General features: G+C 47.4%; 1 long non-coding RNA gene across 2 annotated transcripts in view; it reads right to left on the bottom strand.

Moving 5' to 3' along the window:
- Positions 1 to 5,491: 5,491 nt before the first annotated feature.
- The window catches only part of LOC134994144 (uncharacterized), a 44,065-nt gene continuing 23,191 nt past the window's right edge, over positions 5,492 to 26,365 (bottom strand). The window contains exons 1-3 of one of the 2 annotated variants that reach the window (XR_010197354.1): positions 24,424 to 24,659; positions 13,279 to 13,393; positions 5,492 to 6,012 (exon numbers count right to left, since the gene is read on the bottom strand). This is a non-coding gene — a long non-coding RNA (uncharacterized LOC134994144). Of the gene's footprint in view, positions 6,013 to 13,278; positions 13,394 to 24,423; positions 24,660 to 26,365 lie in introns of those variants that run through there. The other variant, XR_010197355.1, reaches the window with a different exon arrangement.

The following is a 26,365-nucleotide window of genomic DNA, read 5'->3' as shown; positions in this document are numbered from 1 at the left end:
ACAAATATGCCAAAGGGGTGTGGCTTCGTTGAAATGGGCGTGGCTTCACATAAAGGGGCGTGGCATTGCAGGAAAAGACTACCTTATACCCCAGTTTTGCAACCTGCACGCCCAGACGTTGGCCACCACAGGAAAAAATAATCCTGATTCATGCCCCTTAAATTATTTGTAATTTTTCCTCCTTATAGTAATGCCCAGTATACATTATTCCACATACTGCAATGGCCCTTAGACATTATGCCACACACAATAATGCACATGACACAATATGCACACACTGTAATGCCCCCGACACATTATGCCACACACCGTAATGCCTGTGACACATTATGACAGGAATCGCAATGCCCGTTATACATTATACTACACACTGCAATGCCCCTGATACATTATAGCACATACAATGTCTGTGACACAGTATGACACACACCACAATGATCCTGAGACATTATACCACATACCACGATGCCCGTGATATAGTATACAACACACCGTAATGCCTGACACATTATGACACACACCGCAATGTCCATGATACATTATGCCACACACCGTAATGCCCATTACACATTAAGTTCTACAGTAAGGCTTCTAATTACTTTTAAATTACCTGCTCGTTGCCAGGGGTTTCATGCTCTTGGTTCCATGCACGGTGCCAGGGATTTTCATGCTCAGGGTGTCATGCTCGTTGCCAGGGGTTTCATGCACTGGGTGTCATGCTCGTTGCCAGGGGTTTCATGCACTGGGTGTCATGCTCATTGCTAGGGGGTAGTGCTTGTTGGTAGGGCCGTGCTCCCAGTGCCACATATGCCCCCAGTGCCAGATATTCCCCCACAGTGCCAGGTACATGCCCCCAGTGCCAAATATACCCCCCAGTGCCACATATGCCCCCAGTGCCAGATATTCCCCCCCAGTGCCAGGTATATGCCCCCAGTGCCAGATATTCCCCCACAGTGCCACATATGCCCCCTCAGTGCCTGCTCCCCCCAGTGCCAGATATTCCCCCACAGTGCCACATATGCCCCCTCAGTGCCTGCTCCCCCCAGTGCCAGATATTCCCCCACAGTGCCACATATGCCCCCTCAGTGCCTGCTCCCCCCAGTGCCAGATATTCCCCCACAGTGCCAGGTATTTGCCCCCAGTGCCAGATATTCCCCCACAGTGCCTGCTCCCCTATTCCCCCCCCCCCCCCCCGCCGCTCCTTTGTGTTGGAGGGACACGGAGGGCACAGCGCGCGCCTCTCCCGTGTCCTTCCTGGCTCTCCTGCGGGTCTAGTAAAGGAAGTGCCGGTTCGTGAGCCAATCAGAGCTCACGAATGGCACTTCCTTTATTAGACCGGCCGGAGAGCAAGGAGGGAAACTGGAGAGGCGCGCGCGGTGCCCTCCGTGTCCCTCCAACACAGCAGCGGAGGGAAGGAGACCGCAGATTGACATGCGGACGCTCGTCCGCATGTCAATCTGTTCTAAGTCAGTGGCGCCCCCGCAGCCCCTCGCCCCCAAGCCACCGCGAGGACTGCGGGGGCAGTAGTTACGCCACTGCGAGCGATCAACTCGGAATGAGGCCCTGATTTCTGGTATGCCAAGGATCCTTAATGTGTGCACAGACCTCAAAGACGACTATTAATCGTGTGAGAACAGAACCGGGCCACACACAACCGGGGTCACACACAACCGGGGCCACTCCAGCACAATAATGAGAAATACTTGTGTTACCGGATTCTGCATTATCCACATTGCCAAAATAGCAAAAAAGAATTCTGTGCAGAGTTTTTCTTTAAATTTGTTTTTTATGATAGTGCCCTGTCCCCAATGTTTCCATGGTATCTGGTCTCACTCTCTAGCTCTACCACACTTAGGTCGACCACTATTGATTGACAGTAACTAGGTCGACATGTTCTAGGTCGACAGGTCAAAAGGTCGACATGAGTTTTTCACAATTTTTTTCTTTTCTTGAACTTTTTCATACTTAACGATCCACGTGGACCACGATTGGAAATAGTAACCTTGCCCGATGCGAGGGGACACGGTGCACTAATTGAGGTTCCCGGTCACTGGGGGTAATTCAGACCTGATCGCTAGGCTGCGTTATCGCGCAGCGGGCGATCAGGTCAGAACTGCGCATGCACCGCAATGCGTAGGCGCGTTGCACGGGTACAAAGCGGATTGTTGCTCAGCGATGGGTTTGTGCGAAGAATCCATTCGTACAGCCGATCGCAAGGAGATTGACATGAAGAAGGCGTTTGTGGGTGTCAACTGACCGTTTTCTGGGAGTGTTTGGAAAAACGCAGGCGTGTCCAGGCGTTTGCAGGGCGGGTGTCTGACGTCAATTCCGGTCCCGGACAGGCCGATGTGATCGCAGCGGATGAGTAAGTCCTGGGCTGCGCAGAGACTGCACAAGATCTGTTAGTACAGCTCGGCTGCACATGCGATCGCACACTCCCCTGTAGGCAGCGACTATCTGATCGCAGCAGTACAAAAATCGCCTGCTAGCGATCAGGTCTGAATTACCCCTTCTGTACGGAGAAAACAACACACAAAAATAAATAAAAAACCTCATGTTGACCTGTCGACCTAGAAACCCTGTAGAACTAGAATCCTTGTCGACCTAGTTACTGTCGACCAATAGTGGGGAGTACCACGTTATACCAGCAGCAGGGTGAGTGCAAAAGAGCCCCTTGCGGGCTCGCTGCACTCCCCACGCTGCGGGCACGGTGTTATTTATTCTCCTTCCAGGGGTGTCGTAGACCCCCCCAAGAGGCAGAATAGCTGTCGGTATGCCAATGGGGGTTATTCAGAGATAGACGCATATCTTGCTTCGCGCAGCAAGATCTGCGTCCATCTACTCACATGTTGGGGACCGCCCAGCACAGGGTAAGGCCGACCAGCATGTGTGTTGCGCTGTCCCGCGATGCGTTCGCAATTTAATTGCAGACGCATTGCTTTGAGGCTGACCCCTGCCTACGCAGCTTGGTTACGCTGGCAGGCGTTCTGGCGCCATTCTTTTTCTCAGAGCGGCTGCGTGTGATGTCACGCAGCCGCCCCGAAAACGCTCCAGACATGCCCCCATTTTGCGGCCGCAAGGTGAAGGGCCGGTGTATGCGCACTGCGGAGCGGTGCAGGTGCGCAGACCTTCTGAATGCAGCCGTTGCGTACAGATGCACTGCTGCGTTCGGGTCTGAATAGACCCCAATATCTCCTACTGCTTCTTCTCTATACTTAACATGGTGCCTCTGGGCTTCATATAGGTCCTACTCCAGTTGCTTGAGGTCATACTGGGAGAAAACCCCTTGGGTTTTGTTGCTCATAGCAACCAATCAGATTCTACTTAACATCTATCTAGCTGCTTCTAGAAGATAATATAATCTGATTGGTTGCTATAGGCAACATCACCAGTTCTAAAAAAAACTCCCACCTTAGTAAATTTACCCCTATGTTGGTATAGAAGTAGTTCCGGCCGGACTATTTTATTTCTCTTGCCTTTTTTTCCCCCTAATCCACTTGGACTGCTGCAAGACCCTAGGAATATACAGCACATGTTATTAATAAAAGGAGTGTAACTTGTGTTTGTGCAGACAGGCATTTTTCCTGGACCCCTAAAGGAAGCAATTGTTAGATCTCTTCTTAAAAAACCTAATTTAGATCCCGACTTCATGACCAACTACAGACCGGTATCAAACCTTCCATTTCTAGGAAAGGTTATTGAGGAAAGTGGTTGCAAATCAACTGGAAACCCGCCTGACAACCCATGATATTTATGATCCTTCCAATCAGGATTCAGGAGAAGACATAGCACTGAAACAGCCCTGGTGTGTGTGTTAAATGATCTTCTGATGGCAAAAGACAGAGGTGACTGTTCAATATTAATCCTTCTGGATCTCTCTGCAGCATTTGATACCGTGGACCATGGGCTTCTGATTGAGCGACTGATACATTTCTGTGGACTGGATGGCACAGTCCTAAGCTGGTTCAAATCATTTCTCACAGGCAGGTCACAGAGAGTATCGTCTGTATTATACTCATCACCACCAGTGCCATTGCCATGTGGTGTCCCACATGGTTCTATACTATCCCCCATACTTTTTGCAGTATACATGCTCCCATTGGGCGAAATAATCATGCGCCATGGGCTGGTCTACCACTGCTATGCAGATGATACACAACTGTACTTGTCCTTTGCTCCGGGCACTGATAACCCTATAGCAACCCTAAATGGCTGTCTAGCTGAGCTCCAGGAGTGGATGAGCGCCAGTTGGCTGCGATTGAACCTGGATATCACAGACGTCCTTATGATAGGACCGCACCATCAAAGGACAAGACTGCAGCATAGCCAACCAACTGGACTTACACTCGGGGATTCAGAATTACAAACCACAGATCGTGTGCGGAATCTTGGCGTTGTCCTGGATGGTGGCTTGACACTTAAACATCAGATATCAGCCACAATCAAATCCTCATTCTTACACCTGAGGAACATAGCCAGAATCAAGCACTTAATTCCCTCAGATGATCTGCCAAAAGTCATCCACGCATTTGTATCATCTCGATTAGACTACTGTAATGCCCTCTACCTTGGTCTACCAGCAAAAGAATTGCACCGCTTCCAGCTGGTGCAAAACGCAGCTGCCAGGCTATTAACCAACCAGCCCCGTTCTAGCCACATAACACCCATCCTCTACTCCCTTCACTGGCTGCCTGTAGGATGGCGAATCATCTTCAAGATTGGCTTACTGAGTTTCAAAGCACTACATGACCAGGGCCCAAGGTACCTGACGCAGCTTCTGACCCCATACTGCCCTACTCGATTACTGCGATCTGTAGATGAAGGACTATTAGCAGAACCTAGAATCTCCCGTAATTCATCTGGGGGTGAAGATTTTAGTCATGCGGCTCCGACTCTATGGAACTCACTTCCCCGCACAGTGCGAGAGGCCCCAACTATAGAATCCTTCAAAAGTAGACTCAAGACTTTCCTGTTTACTCAGCATTTCCATAGTGTCCCTTTTAGTATCTTCATGCTTCTGTATTTTATGAAAATCTGTTCTGTACTTCATTATTTTCTATACTATATTATGCTATGTATCTGATAAGCGCCTTGAGTCCTATTGGAGAAAGAGCGCTATATAAATAAAATTATTATTATTATTATTAGTTACTATAGCATGTTTTTTGCCAAAACTGGTTAAATGTTTCCGTGGGGAACTCCTGATGCCAGGGCAAGCTGGCACTTGTGGTTCTCCAAGTTCCACTATGCCCAAGCAGCCATGTTTAGCAACCAGGTCATGCTGGGAAATGTCGTTTGCTAATGAAGTGACTTAATTCTGTTTTTATTATATTGATACCTCTACGCCCATAGCCTGGAGTGATGAGTCTAGCAGTAGCGCCATTATATACCGGGAAGCTGGGGCGCAACCACTTCCAAAAGTGCCCCCCCCCCCCCCCCCCCCACACCACCACAAAATAAACAAACTCAGATTTTTTTTTTTAAATGTCATTATTTATGAAGGGAGGCGTTTTATACCAGACAAAGATATATAATGGGAGTGCTGCTAATGAATTACATGATTGGGGCATGAAGTAGACAGGAGTCAGTGTAGGGCAGGGTGGGTGCCACCAGTGGTAATCCTGCATTGCCCCCCAGTATCTATAGAGTGAGAGAACCCTGAACACTGTATGATAAACCACGTCTCCTAGAGGGAACCCTGCATACTGTATGATAAACAACGTCTCCTAGAGGGAACCCTGCACACTGTATGATAAACACCGTCTCCTATCAGCCAGCGGTGTGTAAGCGATCCAGTCACGTATATCATTTTATGAATGGTGTAATACTGCGCATGTGGCGGATTCCCCTGTGGCCGAGCCACGGATATTCTGTGGGTGGTAGGACTGGGCACTAGTCTGTGTAATGGCATCCGCTTACAATAGAAAGATTATTTATGTTCTGCCAGCCGAAATCTCATCTTCCTCGCTCGTCCTTCACCAGAAACTGCCAATGGCGTTTGGGACGCAGCATCTGCGGGAAAACACATTCAACACAATAGTTACAATCTGGAGTGTTAGATCCCATTTATCTTGTACACTGGATAGTCCTGAAAATAGAATTCCTAATGAGAGGAATGCGCTGTTCAGTGTAACCCCATACAACATAGGGGGTAATTCCAAGTTGATCGCAGCAGGATTTTTGTTAGCAATTGGGAAAAACCATGTGCACTGCAGGGGAGGCAGATATAACATGTGCAGAGAGAGTTAGATTTGGGTGTGGTGAGTTCAATCTGCAATCTAATTTGCAGTGTAAAAATAAAGCAGCCAGTATTTACTAGAGATGAGCGGGTTCGGTTTCTCTGAATCCGAACCCGCACGAACTTCATGTTTTTTTTCACGGGTCCGAGCGACTCGGATCTTCCCGCCTTGCTCGGTTAACCCGAGCGCGCCCGAACGTCATCATGACGCTGTCGGATTCTCGCGAGGCTCGGATTCTATCGCGAGACTCGGATTCTATATAAGGAGCCGCGCGTCGCCGCCATTTTCACACGTGCATTGAGATTGATAGGGAGAGGACGTGGCTGGCGTCCTCTCCATTTAGATTAGGGTTGAGAGAGAGAGAGAGAGATTGACCTGAGGCTGTGATACTGTAGAAGAGAGTGCAGAGTTTAGTGACTGACGACCACAGTGACCACCAGACAGTGCAGTTGTTTGTTTTATTTAATATATCCGTTCTCTGCCTGAAAAAAACGATACACACAGTGACTCAGTCACATACCATATCTGTGTGCACTGCTCAGCCCAGTGTGCTGCATCAATGTATATATATATCTGACTGTGCTCAGCTCACACAGCTTATAATTGTGGGGGAGACTGGGGAGCACTGCAGTGCCAGTTATAGGTTATAGCAGGAGCCAGGAGTACATAATATTATATTAAAATTAAACAGTGCACACTTTTGCTGCAGGAGTGCCACTGCCAGTGTGACTAGTGACCAGTGACCTGACCACCAGTATATATAATATTAGTAGTATACTATCTCTTTATCAACCAGTCTATATTAGCAGCAGACACAGTACAGTGCGGTAGTTCACGGCTGTGGCTACCTCTGTGTCGGCACTCGGCAGCCCGTCCATAATTGTATATACCACCTAACCGTGTTTTTTTTTTCTTTCTTTATAGTCATACTAGTTACGAGTATACTATCTCTTTATCAACCAGTCTATATTAGCAGCAGACACAGTACAGTGCGGTAGTTCACGGCTGTGGCTACCTCTGTGTCGGCACTCGGCAGCCCGTCCATAATTGTATATACCACCTAACCGTGGTTTTTTTTTCTTTCTTTATACGTACATACTAGTTACGAGTATACTATCTCTTTATCAACCAGTCTATATTAGCAGCAGACACAGTACAGTGCGGTAGTTCACGGCTGTGGCTACCTCTGTGTCGGCACTCGGCAGCCCGTCCATAATTGTATATACCACCTAACCGTGGTTTTTTTTTCTTTCTTTATACATACATACTAGTTACGAGTATACTATCTCTTTATCAACCAGTCTATATATTAGCAGCAGACACAGTACAGTGCGGTAGTTCACGGCTGTGGCTACCTCTGTGTCGGCACTCGGCAGCCCGTCCATAATTGTATATACCACCTAACCGTGGTTTTTTTTTCTTTCTTTATACATACATACTAGTTACGAGTATACTATCTCTTTATCAACCAGTCTATATATTAGCAGCAGACACAGTACAGTGCGGTAGTTCACGGCTGTGGCTACCTCTGTGTCGGCACTCGGCAGCCCGTCCATAATTGTATATACCACCTAACCGTGGTTTTTTTTTCTTTCTTTATAGTCATACTAGTTACGAGTATACTATCTCTTTATCAACCAGTCTATATTAGCAGCAGACACAGTACAGTGCGGTAGTTCACGGCTGTGGCTACCTCTGTGTCGGCACTCGGCAGCCCGTCCATAATTGTATATACCACCTAACCGTGGTTTTTTTTTCTTTCTTTATACATACATACTAGTTACGAGTATACTATCTCTTTATCAACCAGTCTATATTAGCAGCAGACACAGTACAGTGCGGTAGTTCACGGCTGTGGCTACCTCTGTGTCGGCACTCGGCAGCCCGTCCATAATTGTATATACCACCTAACCGTGGTTTTTTTTTCTTTCTTTATACATACATACTAGTTACGAGTATACTATCTCTTTATCAACCAGTCTATATTAGCAGCAGACACAGTACAGTGCGGTAGTTCACGGCTGTGGCTACCTCTGTGTCGGCACTCGGCAGCCCGTCCATAATTGTATATACCACCTAACCGTGGTTTTTTTTTCTTTCTTTATACATACATACTAGTTACGAGTATACTATCTCTTTATCAACCAGTCTATATATTAGCAGCAGACACAGTACAGTGCGGTAGTTCACGGCTGTGGCTACCTCTGTGTCGGCACTCGGCAGCCCGTCCATAATTGTATATACCACCTAACCGTGGGTTTTTTTTCTTTCTTTATACATACATACTAGTTACGAGTATACTATCTCTTTATCAACCAGTCTATATATTAGCAGCAGACACAGTACAGTGCGGTAGTTCACGGCTGTGGCTACCTCTGTGTCGGCACTCGGCAGCCCGTCCATAATTGTATATACCACCTAACCGTGGTTTTTTTTTCTTTCTTTATACATACATACTAGTTACGAGTATACTATCTCTTTATCAACCAGTCTATATATTAGCAGCAGACACAGTACAGTGCGGTAGTTCACGGCTGTGGCTACCTCTGTGTCGGCACTCGGCAGCCCGTCCATAATTGTATATACCACCTAACCGTGTTTTTTTTTTCTTTCTTTATACATACATACTAGTTACGAGTATACTATCTCTTTATCAACCAGTCTATATATTAGCAGCAGACACAGTACAGTGCGGTAGTTCACGGCTGTGGCTATCTCTGTGTCGGCACTCGGCAGCCCGTCCATAATTGTATACTAGTATCCAATCCATCCATCTCCATTGTTTACCTGAGGTGCCTTTTAGTTGTGCCTATTAAAATATGGAGAACAAAAATGTTGAGGTTCCAAAATTAGGGAAAGATCAAGATCCACTTCCACCTCGTGCTGAAGCTGCTGCCACTAGTCATGGCCGAGACGATGAAATGCCAGCAACGTCGTCTGCCAAGGCCGATGCCCAATGTCATAGTACAGAGCATGTCAAATCCAAAACACCAAATATCAGTAAAAAATGCGCCTTCCACCATTTGCACGCCCCCTGCAAGTGATGGAAGGAGCACCCGCAGTCCAGTTCCTGATAGTCAGATTGAAGATGTCAGTGTTGAAGTACACCAGGATGAGGAGGATATGGGTGTTGCTGGCGCTGGGGAGGAAATTGACCAGGAGGATTCTGATGGTGAGGTGGTTTGTTTAAGTCAGGCACCCGGGGAGACACCTGTTGTCCGTGGTAGGAATATGGCCGTTGACATGCCTGGTGAAAATACCAAAAAAATCAGCTCTTCGGTGTGGAAGTATTTCACCAGAAATGCGGACAACAGGTGTCAAGCCGTGTGTTCCCTTTGTCAAGCTGTAATAAGTAGGGGTAAGGACGTTAACCACCTCGGAACATCCTCCCTTATACGTCACCTGCAGCGCATTCATAATAAGTCAGTGACAAGTTCAAAAACTTTGGGCGACAGCGGAAGCAGTCCACTGACCAGTAAATCCCTTCCTCTTGTAACCAAGCTCACGCAAACCACCCCACCAACTCCCTCAGTGTCAATTTCCTCCTTCCCCAGGAATGCCAATAGTCCTGCAGGCCATGTCACTGGCAATTCTGACGAGTCCTCTCCTGCCTGGGATTCCTCCGATGCATCCTTGCGTGTAACGCCTACTGCTGCTGGCGCTGCTGTTGTTGCCGCTGGGAGTCGATGGTCATCCCAGAGGGGAAGTCGTAAGCCCACTTGTACTACTTCCAGTAAGCAATTGACTGTTCAACAGTCCTTTGCGAGGAAGATGAAATATCACAGCAGTCATCCTGCTGCAAAGCGGATAACTGAGGCCTTGACAACTATGTTGGTGTTAGACGTGCGTCCGGTATCCGCCGTTAGTTCACAGGGAACTAGACAATTTATTGAGGCAGTGTGCCCCCGTTACCAAATACCATCTAGGTTCCACTTCTCTAGGCAGGCGATACCGAGAATGTACACGGACGTCAGAAAAAGACTCACCAGTGTCCTAAAAAATGCAGTTGTACCCAATGTCCACTTAACCACGGACATGTGGACAAGTGGAGCAGGGCAGACTGAGGACTATATGACTGTGACAGCCCACTGGGTAGATGTATGGACTCCCGCCGCAAGAACAGCAGCGGCGGCACCAGTAGCAGCATCTCGCAAACGCCAACTCTTTCCTAGGCAGGCTACGCTTTGTATCACCGCTTTCCAGAATACGCACACAGCTGAAAACCTCTTACGGCAACTGAGGAAGATCATCGCGGAATGGCTTACCCCAATTGGACTCTCCTGTGGATTTGTGCCATCGGACAACGCCAGCAATATTGTGTGTGCATTAAATATGGGCAAATTCCAGCACGTCCCATGTTTTGCACATACCTTGAATTTGGTGGTGCAGAATTTTTAAAAAAACGACAGGGGCGTGCAAGAGATGCTGTCGGTGGCCAGAAGAATTGCGGGACACTTTCGGCGTACAGGCACCACGTACAGAAGACTGGAGCACCACCAAAAACTACTGAACCTGCCCTGCCATCATCTGAAGCAAGAAGTGGTAACGAGGTGGAATTCAACCCTCTATATGCTTCAGAGGTTGGAGGAGCAGCAAAAGGCCATTCAAGCCTATACAATTGAGCACGATATAGTAGGTGGAATGCACCTGTCTCAAGCGCAGTGGAGAATGATTTCAACGTTGTGCAAGGTTCTGATGCCCTTTGAACTTGCCACACGTGAAGTCAGTTCAGACACTGCCAGCCTGAGTCAGGTCATTCCCCTCATCAGGCTTTTGCAGAAGAAGCTGGAGACATTGAAGGAGGAGCTAACACGGAGCGATTCCGCTAGGCATGTGGGACTTGTGGATGGAGCCCTTAATTCGCTTAACAAGGATTCACGGGTGGTCAATCTGTTGAAATCAGAGCACTACATTTTGGCCACCGTGCTCGATCCTAGATTTAAAGCCTACCTTGGATCTCTCTTTCCGGCAGACACAAGTCTGCTGGGGTTGAAAGACCTGCTGGTGACAAAATTGTCAAGTCAAGCGGAACGCGACCTGTCAACATCTCCTCCTTCACATTCTCCCGCAACTGGGGGTGCGAGGAAAAGGCTCAGAATTCCGAGCCCACCCGCTGGCGGTGATGCAGGGCAGTCTGGAGCGACTGCTGATGCTGACATCTGGTCCGGACTGAAGGACCTGACAACGATTACGGACATGTCGTCTACTGTCACTGCATATGATTCTCTCAACATTGATAGAATGGTGGAGGATTATATGAGTGACCGCATCCAAGTAGGCACGTCACACAGTCCGTACTTATACTGGCAGGAAAAAGAGGCAATTTGGAGGCCCTTGCACAAACTGGCTTTATTCTACCTAAGTTGCCCTCCCACAAGTGTGTACTCCGAAAGAGTGTTTAGTGCCGCCGCTCACCTTGTCAGCAATCGGCGTACGAGGTTACATCCAGAAAATGTGGAGAAGATGATGTTCATTAAAATGAATTATAATCAATTCCTCCGCGGAGACATTGACCAGCAGCAATTGCTTCCACAAAGTACACAGGGAGCTGAGATGGTGGATTCCAGTGGGGACGAATTGATAATCTGTGAGGAGGGGGATGTACACGGTGATATATCGGAGGGTGATGATGAGGTGGACATCTTGCCTCTGTAGAGCCAGTTTGTGCAAGGAGAGATTAATTGCTTCTTTTTTGGGGGGGGTCCAAACCAACCCGTCATATCAGTCACAGTCGTGTGGCAGACCCTGTCACTGAAATGATGGGTTGGTTAAAGTGTGCATGTCCTGTTTTGTTTATACAACATAAGGGTGGGTGGGAGGGCCCAAGGACAATTCCATCTTGCACCTCTTTTTTCTTTTCTTTTTCTTTGCGTCATGTGCTGTTTGGGGAGGGTTTTTTGGAAGGGACATCCTGCGTGACACTGCAGTGCCACTCCTAGATGGGCCCGGTGTTTGTGTCGGCCACTAGGGTCGCTTATCTTACTCACACAGCTACCTCATTGCGCCTCTTTTTTTCTTTGCGTCATGTGCTGTTTGGGGAGGGTTTTTTGGAAGGGACATCCTGCGTGACACTGCAGTGACACTCCTAGATGGGCCCGGTGTTTGTGTCGGCCACTAGGGTCGCTTATCTTACTCACACAGCTACCTCATTGCGCCTCTTTTTTTCTTTGCGTCATGTGCTGTTTGGGGAGGGTTTTTTGGAAGGGACATCCTGCGTGACACTGCAGTGCCACTCCTAGATGGGCCCGGTGTTTGTGTCGGCCACTAGGGTCGCTAATCTTACTCACACAGCTACCTCATTGCGCCTCTTTTTTTCTTTGCGTCATGTGCTGTTTGGGGAGGGTTTTTTGGAAGGGCCATCCTGCGTGACACTGCAGTGCCACTCCTAGATGGGCCCGGTGTTTGTGTCGGCCACTAGGGTCGCTTATCTTACTCACACAGCGACCTCGGTGCAAATTTTAGGACTAAAAATAATATTGTGAGGTGTGAGGTATTCAGAATAGACTGAAAATGAGTGGAAATTATGGTTTTTGAGGTTAATAATAATACTTTGGGATCAAAATGACCGCCAAATTCTATGATTTAAGCTGTTTTTTAGGTTTTTTGGAAAAAAACACCCGAATCCAAAACACACCCGAATCCGACAAAAAAAATTCGGTGAGGTTTTGCCAAAACGCGGTCGAACCCAAAACACGGCCGCGGAACCGAACCCAAAACCAAAACACAAAACCCGAAAAATTTCCGGCGCTCATCTCTAGTATTTACCCTGCACAGAAATAAAACGGAGATAAAGTACCAGCCAATCAGCTCCTAACTGTCATTTTTCAAACGCAGTCTGTAACATGACAGGAGCTGATTGGCTGGTACTTTATCTCTCTGCAAGGCTTAGTACATCTCACCAAATCTCTCCCTGGGCTTTGATAAATCTGCACTTTAATGACATATTTATTGTATGTGACTTCCTAGTGTAACATCAGACATGATGATGGGACAATTGCGCTTGTCACGTAGGAAGATGACGGTCAGTGCGGATACTTACGTCAGTCCCTCTGCGCAGTCCTTTGGGCCTACGGAAGACTCCCGAGCGAAGCAGGCAATGCGGCAGTATCCCAGGAAGTTATCACACCCCCAGATGGCCGGAACGGCTCCGCTACCTGCAAAGCAAAGCACGCTCACCTCAGTATAACTCAGTATAGCAGCAATACGTACTTCTTACAGCTGGTTCAAAGGAAGAGAAGCAATAGGACACGAGGACATGCACCGAGACTGGAGGGGGGGGAGGTTCAGGGGAAGTATGAGGAAAAATTACCTCACAGAAAGGGTAGTGGACAAGTGGAATAGCCTCCCATCAGAGGTGGTAGAGGCTAAGACTGTAGAGCTATTTAAACATGCTTGAGATAAGGGGGTGTAGTATGTGATGCCGGCGGTCGGGCTCCCGGCAGCCAGCATACCGGCGCCAGAATCCCGACCACCGCCATACCGGCACCTGGGCGAGCGCAAATGAGCCCCTTGCGGGCACCGCGCCACGCTATCTATTCTCCCTCCACGGGGGTCGTGGACCCCCAAGAGGGAAAAAATCTGTCGGTATTCTGGTGGTCAGGATTCCGGCGCCGGTATGGTAGTCGTCGGGAGCCCGGCCGCCAGCAACCTGAAGACCACCCGACATAAGGATATCCTTACAAAGAAATAAGGATCAAATAGGGTTTGAGGTAAGAATATGGTAAAAAAAAGGGTCAGACTAGACGGGCCAAGTGGTTCTTATCTGCCGTCACATTCTATGTTTCAGACAGACATTTTGCATTCACTTCATGCCAACTCCCAGTCACCAGATTCAGTATGATATCCTGGCTGACGGGTGTCAGTGGTCAGAATACAGACACCGGCATCCCCATCGTGTAAATCCCGACTGTTCCCCCCTCTCCCTACCCCCAGACCCTAACGCTCCCTTTCTGCAGCCTAACTAGGGTTACCACCTGGACACATATTAATTACACAGGTTCTGTGGCTGGCTGACTTCAAGACTCCATTTCACCTGGTTTTAATCAGCCACAGAACCTGTGTAATTAATATGTGTCCAGAATGAAAGGGATGAGGTGGTAACCCTAGCCTCCCCCTTTAGTGTCTGACCCTAACCTCACCCTGATTGGCTGGTACTTTATCTCTCTCCACTTTATCTTTATTTAAGGCTTGATAAATTCCCCCTAAAGTATGAATGACAGGTGTATCAGGCCAGGTGTGTAGAGTAATTCCCGTAGCTGATTACAGCAGATACTGTAACCGGGAAATGTGCAGTGAATTAGTCTTTCTCTCAGGAGGGAATGTAATGGAGCGTGACGTGCTGAAATTGCCGTTGTTGGGTTATTTTTTGGCAAGTAATAAGGGCAAAATGATCAGAAAACTGTGAATAAAAAAATAAGATTTTACTTACCGATAAATCTATTTCTCGTAGTCCGTAGTGGATGCTGGGACTCCGTAAGGACCATGGGGAATAGCGGCTCCGCAGGAGACAGGGCACAAGAATAAAAGCTTTAGGATCAGGTGGTGTGCACTGGCTCCTCCCCCTATGACCCTCCTCCAAGCCTCAGTTAGGATACTGTGCCCGGACGAGCGTACATAATAAGGAAGGATATTGAATCCCGGGTAAGACTCATACCAGCCACACCAATCACACCGTACAACTTGTGATCTGAACCCAGTTAACAGTATGATAACAACGAAGGAGCCTCTGAAAAGATGGCTCACAACAACAACAATAACCCGATTTAGTTAACAATAACTATGTACAAGTATTGCAGACAATCCGCACTTGGGATGGGCGCCCAGCATCCACTACGGACTACGAGAAATAGATTTATCGGTAAGTAAAATCTTATTTTCTCTGACGTCCTAGTGGATGCTGGGACTCCGTAAGGACCATGGGGATTATACCAAAGCTCCCAAACGGGCGGGAGAGTGCGGATGACTCTGCAGCACCGAATGAGAGAACTCCAGGTCCTCCTCAGCCAGGGTATCAAATTTGTAGAATTTAGCAAACGTGTTTGCCCCTGACCAAGTAGCTGCTCGGCAAAGTTGTAAAGCCGAGACCCCTCGGGCAGCCGCCCAAGATGAACCCACTTTCCTTGTGGAATGGGCTTTTACAGATTTTGGCTGTGGCAGGCCTGCCACAGAATGTGCAAGCTGAATTGTACTACAAATCCAACGAGCAATCGTCTGCTTAGAAGCAGGAGCACCCAGCTTGTTGGGTGCATACAGGATAAACAGCGAGTCAGATTTTCTGACTCCAGCCGTCCTGGAAACATATATTTTCAGGGCCCTGACAACGTCAAGTAACTTGGAGTCCTCCAAGTCCCTAGTAGCCGCAGGTACCACAATAGGTTGGTTCATGTGAAAAGCAGAAACCACCTTAGGGAGAAATTGAGGACGAGTCCTCAATTCTGCCCTGTCAGAATGAAAAATTAAGTAAGTGCTTTTATATGATAAAGCCGCCAATTCTGACACACGCCTGGCTGAAGCCAGGGCTAACAGCATCGTCACCTTCCATGTGAGATATTTTAAGTCCACAGTGGTGAGTGGTTCAAACCAATGTGACTTTCGGAACCTCAAAACAACATTGAGATCCCAAGGTGCCACTGGAGGCACAAAAGGAGGTTGTATATGCAGTACCCCTTTTACAAATGTCTGAACTTCAGGTACTGAAGCCAGTTCTTTCTGGAAGAAAATCGACAGGGCCGAAATTTGAACCTTAATGGACCCTAATTTTAGGCCCATAGACAGTCCTGTTTGCAGGAAATGGAGGAAACGACCCAGTTGAAATTCCTCTGGAGGGGCCTTCTTGGCCTCACACCACGCAACATATTTTCGCCAAATGCGGTGATAATGTTTTGCGGTTACATCCTTCCTGGCTTTGACCAGGGTAGGGATGACTTCATCTGGAATGCCTTTTTCCTTCAGGATCCGGCGTTCAACCGCCATGCCGTCAAACGCAGCCGCGGTAAGTCTTGGAACAGACAAGGCCCCTGCTGGAGCAGGTCCTTTCTTAGAGGTAGAGGCCACGGGTCTTCCGTGAGCATCTCTTGAAGTTCCGGGTACCAAGTCCTTCTTGGCCAATCCGGAACCACGAGTATCGTTCTTACTCCTCTCCTTCTTATGATTCTCAGTACTTTTGGTATGAGAGGCAGAGGAGGGAACACATACACTGACTGGTACACCCACGGTGTTACCAGAGCGTCCACCGCTATTGCCTGAGGGTCCCTTGACCTGGCGCAATATCTGTCTAGTTTTTTGTTTAGACGGGACGCCATCATGTCCACCTTTGGTTTTTCCCAACGGTTTACAATCAGGTGGAAGACTTCTGGGTGAAGTCCCCACTCTCCCGGGTGAAGGTCGTGTCTGCTGAGGAAGTCTGCTTCCCAGTTGTCCACTCCCGGAATGAACACTGCTGACAGTGCTATCACATGATTTTCCGCCCAGCGAAGAATCCTTGCAGCTTCTGCCATTGCCCTCCTGCTTCTCGTGCCGCCCTATCTGTTTACGTGGGCGACTGACGTGATGTTGTCCGATTGGATCAATACCGCCTGACCCTGAAGCAGGGGTTTCGCTTGACTTAGGGCATTGTAAATGGCCCTTAGTTCCAGAATGTTTATATGAAGAGATGTTTCCATGCTTGACCACAAGCCCTGGAAATTTTTTCCCTGTGTGACTGCTCCCCAGCCTCTCAGGCTGGCGTCCGTGGTCACCAGGACCCAATCCTGAATGCCAAATCTGCGGCCCTCTAGTAGATGAGCACTCTGCAGCCACCACAGAAGAGACACCCTTGTCCTTGGCGACAGGGTTATCCGCTGATGCATCTGAAGATGCGATCCGGACCATTTGTCCAGTAGATCCCACTGAAACGTTCTTGCATGGAATCTTCCGAATGGAATTGCTTCGTAAGAAGCCACCATTTTTCCCAGGACCCTCGTGCACTGATGCACTGACACCTGGCCTGGTTTTAGGAGGTTCCTGACTAGCTCGGATAACTCCCTGGCCTTCTCCTCCGGGAGAAACACCTTTTTCTGGACTGTGTCCAGAATCATTCCTAGGAACAGTAGACGTGTCGTTGGAATCAGCTGCGATTTTGGAATATTTAGGATCCACCCGTGCTGACGTAACACTACCTGAGATAGTGCTACTCCGACTTCTAACTGTTCCCTGGACCTTGCCCTTATCAGGAGATCGTCCAAGTAAGGGATAATTAAGATGCCTTTTCTTCGAAGAAGAATCATCATCTCGGCCATTACCTTGGTAAAGACCCGAGGTGCCGTGGACAACCCAAACGGCAGCGTCTGAAACTGATAATGACAGTTTTGTACTACAAACCTGAGGTATCCTTGGTGAGACGGGTAGATTGGGACGTGGAGATAAGCATCCTTGATGTCCAGAGACACCATATAGTCCCCTTCTTCCAGGTTTGCTATCACCGCTCTGAGTGATTCCATCTTGAATTTGAACCTCTTTATGTAAGTGTTCAAGGATTTCAGATTTAAAATTGGTCTCACCGAGCCGTCCGGCTTCGGTACCACAAACAGCGTGGAATAATACCCCTTTCCCTGTTGTAGGAGGGGTACCTTGATTATCACCTGCTGGGAATACAGCTTGTGAATGGCTTCCAAAACTGCCTCCCTGTCGGAGGGAGACTTTGGTAGAGCAGACTTCAGGAACCGGCGAGGGGGAAACGCCTCGAATTCCAGTTTGTACCCCTGCGATACTACCTGTAGAATCCAGGGGTCCACTTGCGAGTGAGCCCACTGCGCGTTGAAATTCTTGAGACGGGCCCCCACCATGTCTGAGTCTGCTTGTAAAGCCCCAGCAACATGCTGAAGACTTGGCAGAAGCAGGGGAGGGCTTCTGCTCCTGGGAAGCGGCTGCATGGTGCAGTCTTTTTCCCCTTCCTCTGCCCCGGGGCAGGAAGGAATGGCCTTTAGCTCGCTTGTACTTATGGGAACGAAAGGACTGAGTTTGAAAAGACGGTGTCTTTTTCTGCTGATGTGAAGTGACCTGGGGTAAAAAGGTGGATTTTCCAGCCGTTGCCGTGGCCACCAGGTCCGATAGACCAGCCCCAAATAACTCCTCCCCTTTATACGGCAATACTTCCATATGTCGTTTGGAATCCGCATCGCCTGACCACTGTCGCGTCCATAATGCTCTTCTGGCAGAAATGGACATAGCACTTACTCTTGATGCCAGGGTGCAAATATCCCTCTGTGCATCACGCATATATAGTAATGCATCCTTCAAATGCTCTATAGTTAACAGTATATTGTCCCTATCCAGGGTATCAATATTTTCAGTCAGGGAATCCGACCACGCGACTCCAGCACTGCACATCCAGGCTGAAGCGATTGCTGGTCGCAGTATAACACCAGTATGTGTGTATATACTTTTAAGAATATTTTCCAGCCTTCTATCTGCTGGTTCTTTGAGGGTGGCCGTATCAGGAGACGGTAACGCTACTTGTTTAGATAAACGTGTGAGCGCCTTATCTACCCTAGGGGGTGTTTCCCAACGCGTCCTAACCTCTGACGGGAAAGGATATAGTGCCAATAATTTTTTAGAAATTAGCAGTTTTTTGTCGGGGGAAACCCACGCTTTATCACACACCTCGTTTAACTCATCTGACTCAGGGAAAACTATTGGTAGTTTTTTCACACCCCACATAATACCCTTCTTTGTGGTACTTGTTGTGTCAGAAATGTTCAATGCCTCCTTCATTGCCGTGATCATGTAACGTGTGGCCCTACTGGACATTACGTTTGTCTCCTCACTGTCGACACTAGACTCAGTATCTGTGTCTGGGTCTGTGTCGACCCACTGAGGTAACGGGCGTTTTAGGGCCCCTGACGGTGTCTGAGACGCCTGGACAGGCACTAATTGATTTGCCGGCTGTCTCATGTCATCAACCGTTCTTTGCAAAGTGCTGACATTATCACTTAATTCTTTAAATACGATCATCCAGTCAGGTGTCGACTCCCTAGGAGGTGACATCACTAACCCAGGCAATTGCTCCGCCTCCACATCATTTTCCTCCTCATACATGTCGACACACACGTACCGACACACAGCACACACACCGGGAATGCTCTGATAGAGGACAGGAACCCACAAGCCCTTTGGAGAGACAGAGGGAGAGTCTGCCAGCACACACCAAGCGCTATATATATATATACAGGGATAACCTTATATAAGTGTTATTCCCTTATAGCTGCTGTTTATATAATTTTTAGCTGCCAATAGTGCCCCCCCTTCTCTTTTTTACCCTGATTCAGTAGCAAGTCTGCAGGGGAGAGTCAGGGAGCCGTCCTTCCAGCGGAGCTGTGAGGGAAAATGGCGCTTGTGTGCTGAGGAGATAGGCTCCGCCCCTTCACGACGTCCTTATCTCCCGCTCTTTTCTGTAAAAATGGCAGGGGTTAAAATACATCCATATAGCCCAAGAGCTATATGTGATGTATTCTTTTGCCAACCTAAGGTATTATCTGTTATATTGCGTCTCAGGGCGCTCCCCCCCAGCGCCCTGCACCCTCAGTGACCGGAGTGTGAAGTGTGCTGAGAGCAAAGGCGCACAGCTGCGGTGCTGTGCACTACCTTAGTCTGAAGACAGGATCGTCTTCTGCCGCCGATTTCACCGGACCTCTTCGCTCTTCTGGCTCTGTAAGGGGGCCGGCGGCGCGGCTCCGGGACCCATCCAGGCTGAACCTGTGATCGTCCCTCTGGAGCTAATGTCCAGTAGCCTAAGAAACCCAATCCACTCTGCACGCAGGTGAGTTCGTTTCTTCTCCCCTTAGTCCCACGATGCAGTGAGCCTGTTGCCAGCAGGACTCACTGAAAATAAAAAACCTAAAACTAAACTTTTCACTAAGCAGCTCAGGAGAGCCACCTAGCCTGCACCCTTCTCGTTCGGGCACAAAAATCTAACTGAGGCTTGGAGGAGGGTCATAGGGGGACGAGCCAGTGCACACCACCTGATCCTAAAGCTTTTATTCTTGTGCCCTGTCTCCTGCGGAGCCGCTATTCCCCATGGTCCTTACGGAGTCCCAGCATCCACTAGGACATCAGAGAAAAGGAAAGACTTACCGCAAATGTCAGTGTTATTGGTACGAACCGTTAGTTTTATGAGGTCAGAAATCATGGCCAAAAATATTAACAAGCGGGATCCCCTGGTCGGGAAACTTTGTGACTGTATGAGAGGCTTTATGTTTGCAGACTAGCTGCCCCAGGTTAGTCAGGGGAGAAGATGTGAGTCAGTGCTAGGGATGGACATTGACCATCGATGATTCAAAACCAGATGGTTTCCCGACATCGATGAGTTATAGATTTATTTTTTCTCTCCAGGGTGTCAGGACACGGAGAATAGCTCCACCCCCCGACATCCACAAAGCCATGCCCCCCGGCTCTATACTAAGGTAGGGGTAGCTATCGATGGGTGAAACCATCAATGGTTCCCTTACAGATGGTTCCCACCATCTATGATTCCATCAATGCTACCATCGATGGATAACCCACCGATGGTGATCCCTAAGTCAATGCCCTGAATGTGGGCTAGGCGTTTGTTATTTTCTGTTTCCTTGTGTTGTACCATTTATGCTGAAAGTAAAGGGCCCCATACACTTATACGACATGACGGTCCGTCATGTCGATAAGATTTCGTCCAACCTCCCGGCAGCCTCCCCGTTGGTAAGAGAGTATCAGATATATCATATGCAGTTTTTTTTGCATATGATGTGTCTTTTACTATCCTATCTATTTGCTGCAGGATCCGACATATCATGAGTGCAGCACTCGTGATATGTCGGATCTAGGGGATCCGATCCGAGGCCCACGGGAACGCGCATCGGATCGGATTGGGGGAAAAGCACCCCAAAAATGCCAGATTTCACCCAATATATCGGGCCGAATGCCTGAATTGAGCTGAAATCGGGCATAATCGGCCTAGTGTATGGGGCCCTTAAAGAACCATCCTGTTTACTTACCTGAAGAGCTGCGATGGATCCTGTTTCAGCACATAGACAGTGCACTAATTCCCCAAGTCATCCCATTCTATCTATCTATCTATCTATCTATCTATCTATCTATCTATCTATCTATCTATCTATCTATCTATCTTATATCTCTCTATCATCTATCTATCTATCTATCTATCTATCTATCTATCTATCTATCTATCTATCTATCTATCATCTATCTATCTATCTATCATCTATCTATCTATCTATCTATCTATCTATCTATCTATCTATCTATCTATCTATCATCTATCTATCTATTATCTATCATCTATCTATCTATCTATCTATCTATCTATCTATCTATCTTATATCTCTCTATCATCTATCTCTCTATCTATCTATCTATCTATCTATCTATCTATCTATCTATCTATCTATCTATCTATCTATCTCTATCTATCTATCATCTATCTATCTATCTCTCTATTATCTATCTCTCTATCTCTCTATTATCTATCTATATATCATCTATCTCTCTATCTATCTATCTATCTATCTATCTATCTATCTATCTATCTATCTATCTATCTATCTATCTATCTATTATCTGTATCTCTATCTATCTATTATCTATCATCTATCTATCTATCTATTGGGGTAATTCTGAGCTGATCGCTCGCTAGCAGTTTTTAGCAGCCGTGCAAACGCTAAGCCGCCGCCCACTGGGAGTGTATATTAGCTTAGTAGAAATGCGAACGAAAAGATCGCAGAGCGGCAACAAAAAAAAGATTGCGCAGTTTCTGAGTAGCTCCAGACCTACTCCTAGCTTGCGATCACTTCATACCATTCAGTTCCGGATTTGACGTCACAAACACGCCCTGCGTTCGGCCAGCCACGCCTGCGTTTTTCCTGGCACGCCTGCGTTTTTTGGAACACTCCCTCAAAACGGTCAGTTGACACCCAGAAACGCCCCTTTCCTGTCAGTCACTCTGCGGCTAGCATTGCGACTGAAAAGCGTCGCTATACCTTGTGTAAAAATACATCAGCCGTTGTGAAAGTACGTCGCGTGTGCGCACTGCGCCGCATGTGCAGAAATGCCGCTTTTTCACTTAATAGCTGCGCTGCGAACATTTTTCACTAGCGATCAACTCGGAATGACCCCCTATATATCTATCTATCTATTATCTATCTATCATCTAGCTATATACACACATACTGTATAGTGAGGAGATGCTGGACGGCACTCAGAGGGTCAACACGAAAGTAAAGAAGCACTGCTGACCCTCTGAGGGCCGCCCGACCTCTTCTCACTATACATCCATCGGGGAATCGCACCAGAGTAAGCTGGTTATATACTAACTGAGTGCCGGACTACTGATAGATAGATAGATAGATGACAGATAGATAGATGATAGATAGATACTGTAGATAGATAGATAGATAGATAGATGATAGATAGATAGATAGATAGATAGATAGATAGATAGATAGATAATGGATAGATAGATAATGGATAGATAGATAGATAGATAGATAGATAGATAGATAGATAGATACTGTAGATAGATAGATAGAGAGATGATAGATAGATAAATAGATGATAGATAGATAAATAGATTATGGATAGATAGATAGATAGATAGATAGATAGATAGATAGATAGATAGATAGATAATGGATAGATAGATAGATAGATACTGTAGATAGATAGATAGAGAGATGATAGATAGATATATAGATAAATAGATGATAGATAGATAGATAGATAAATAGATGATAGATAGATAGATAGATAGATAGATAGATAGATAGATAGATAGATAGATAGATAGATAGATAGATAATAGATAGATAGATACTGTAGATAGATAGATAGAGAGATGATAGATAAATAGATGATAGATAGATAAATAGATTATGGATAGATAGATAGATAGATAGATAGATAATAGATAGATAGATAATGGATAGATAGATAGATAGATAGATAGATAGATAGATAGATAGATAGATAGATAGATAGATACTGTAGATAGATAGATAGAGAGATGATAGATAGCTAAATAGATTATGGATAGATAGATAGATAGATAGATAATAGATAGATAGATAATGGATAGATAGATAGATAGATAGATAGATAGATAGATAGATAGATAGATAGATAGATAGATAGATAGATAAATAGCTGATAGATAGATAAATAGATTATGGATAGATAGATAGATAGATAGATAGATAGATAGATAGATAGATAGATAGATACTGTAGAGAGAGAGAGAGAGAGAGAGAGAGATGATAGATAGATAAATAGATAGATAGATAGATAGATAGATAGATATGAGATAGACAGATAGATAGATAGATAGATAGATATGAGATAGATAGAGAGATATTAGATAGATAGATAGATAGATAGATAGATAATGATTAGGAAGGACGGGGTACAGTACATGCAGCTATGGCGTTAGTGTCACGCCTGAAGTAATGTGCTGTGTAGTGTATCTCTAGGTGCTGAATGTACTGTACCCCACGGAGCAGGATGATGTTCCCAGGTTTCTAGGGATCTGTAAAGTAATTATAATCTGCAAAATCAGGCAGAGGTACTAAGGGGTCTATGTACTAAGCCTTGGAGAGACATAAAGTGGAGAGAGACAAAGGGGGTATCCAATTAGCCCCGTAAAGCCGCGTCTCGTGCTGGCTTATCGGTGATTTTGTTTCACCTGAAAACGGGGCTGTTTCTATCAAAAACACAGGTTTTCCTGAACCTGCGTGTCTTCGGGAGGAAAGCTGTTGTTTTTTACGGGTGACCTAAATGGATAGCTGTTCGGTTGGTACTTTATCTCTCTCCACTCTTCAAAGCTTAGTACATCTGCCCCTAAGCTTGTTTCCTACACTTAGTTAGTATGAGTTACAGTGTGATCCCTCCAGATGATCTGTGAACACTTCTATCTTCTCTCCCCGGGTCATTACAAGCCATTTACGCTAACGATGCCCGTTATCGCCTGTGTGTACATTGTGCCTTATTACTGTTGTCTTTTATGTATTTCTTTTGTTTGCTTCAATAAGTATATTTTACAATTATACTTTTATATAGTAGTTGATCTGCAAAAAACAGCCGCTATCAGGTTACTATCGATGGTAAACGTTTATAGAGCGCCCCCCATAGCTGATCGCCCCCAGACCCATCACCCCGTACTTACCGAGGCTCGAGGTGGCAGCTAGCAGGACCAGGAGAATGAGAGTGAGATGCCTCATGGTGCCTCCAGCTCCTCTCTGAGACTGTAATGAGAAACCTGGCTACGTCCGGCTGTCTTATAGACTTCCTCATGTCATGCTGACTCCATATCACATTCTCTGCAGATTATTACATTACTGACTGGTTACAGAACCGGGGAACTGGTGGGGCCAGGACAAGAGGACCCTGTGTTATACAGCAATGACTACATGTGGCTGATGGCACGACCAGTCATGGGACAGGACGTATGAGTCTGTAATAAGAGGAACGTGATCAGCGTCAGCCATCTTCCAGGCCAGCTACTGCGGGGGTCTGAGGTATTCCTGGGACTATGTGGTCTATTTACTAAGCCTCAGGTGGAGATAAAGTGGCCGGAGATTCTGGGGTCTATTTACTAAGCCTTGGATGGAGACAAAGTCGCTAGAGATACAGTACCAGCCAATCAGCTCCTAACTGTCATTTTTCAAACACAACCTGTGGCATAGCAGTTAGGAGCTGATTGGCTGCTGCCTTATCTCCGCCCACTTTATCTCCACCTGAGGAGGCTTAGTAAATAGACCCCTATATTGGGAATGCATTAGATAGAAAGATAGATGCAACAGACTCTCAGTGACTGACTGCTGCCGTATAGGGGCGGCAAAGGCCTCCGTTCCCTATTTTGGGGGAGGGACGAGGCCGGGATCTCCGTCGGAAGATGGTGATTTCCTGGCCTCTTTTTTGGATCAGGTTTGCGCTACCCCCCTGTGACACACAGCCGGCCTCAGGTGATCCAACGCTGTTTCCTAGGTGTACTTGCCTGCCCTCCCGGAACGTCCGGGAGTCTCCCGTTAATCGGGTGGTGCTCCCGGTCCCCCGGAAAGGCAGACAAGGCTTCCGCTCCAGCTTCCATGTAAGCAGCAGATAGCTGAATCAGGCCTATTATACCTTTGGGCCATGCAATGTACTTAGGGCCAGTTCTACACCTTGCGGCACCCAGTGCGAACGTTTCCACTGGCGCCCCCCCGCATCAAAACAGAGGCGTGGCTTCATAGGGGAGGGTCGAGAGTAGTTGTGCCCCCCCTGTAGATTTGCCCCCAGTAGCTGTTCCCCTGTAGCAGTGCCCCCTGTAGATTTGCCCCCTGTAGTTGTTCCCCTTGTAGCAGTGCCCCTGTAGTAGTGCCCCATGTAGTAGTGCCCCCAGTAGCTGTGCCCCCAGTTTATTTGCCCCCTGTAGCTGTGCCCCCCTGTATATTTGCCCCCAGTAGTTGTGCCCCAACTGCTGTGCCCCCAGTTAACTTGCCCCCAGGAGCTGTTTCCCCTGTAGTAGTGCCCCAGTAGCTGTGCCCCCAGTTGATTTGCCCCCTGTAGATTTGACCCCTGTAGCTGTGCCCCTTGTAGCAGTGCCCCTGTAGTAGTGCCCCCAGTAGCTGTACCCCCAGTTGATTTGCCCCCAATTGATTTGCCCCCAGTATGTGTCACTTGTAGCAGTGCCCCCAGTATGTGCTCCCAGTAGTTGTGCCCCCTGTAGCAGTGCCCCCAGTATGTGCCCCCTGTAGTTGTTTCCCCTGTAGATGTGCCCACAGTATGTGCCCCCTGTAGCAGTGCCCCCAGTATGTGCCCCCTGTAGATGTGCCCCCAGTATGTGCCCCCTGTAGATGTGCCCCCAGTATGTGCTCACAGTAGTTGTGCCCCCTGTAGATGTGCCCACAGTATGTGCCCCCAGTAGTTGTGCCTCCTGTAGATGTGCCCCCAGTATGTGCCCCCTGTAGATGTGCTCCCAGTAGTTGTGCCCCCAGTAGTTGTGCCCCCTGTAGATGTGCCCACAGTATGTGCCCCCAGTATGTGCTCCCAGTAGTTGTGCCCCCTGTAGATGTGCCCACAGTATGTGCCCCCAGTATGTGCTCCCAGTAGTTGTGCCCCCTGTAGAT

The sequence above is a fragment of the Pseudophryne corroboree genome, chromosome 2 (genome assembly GCF_028390025.1).
Source record: "Pseudophryne corroboree isolate aPseCor3 chromosome 2, aPseCor3.hap2, whole genome shotgun sequence".
Classification (NCBI taxonomy): domain Eukaryota; kingdom Metazoa; phylum Chordata; class Amphibia; order Anura; family Myobatrachidae; genus Pseudophryne; species Pseudophryne corroboree.
Note: the sequence above shows the minus strand (reverse complement) of the source record. Positions and strands in the feature narration are given on the sequence as shown.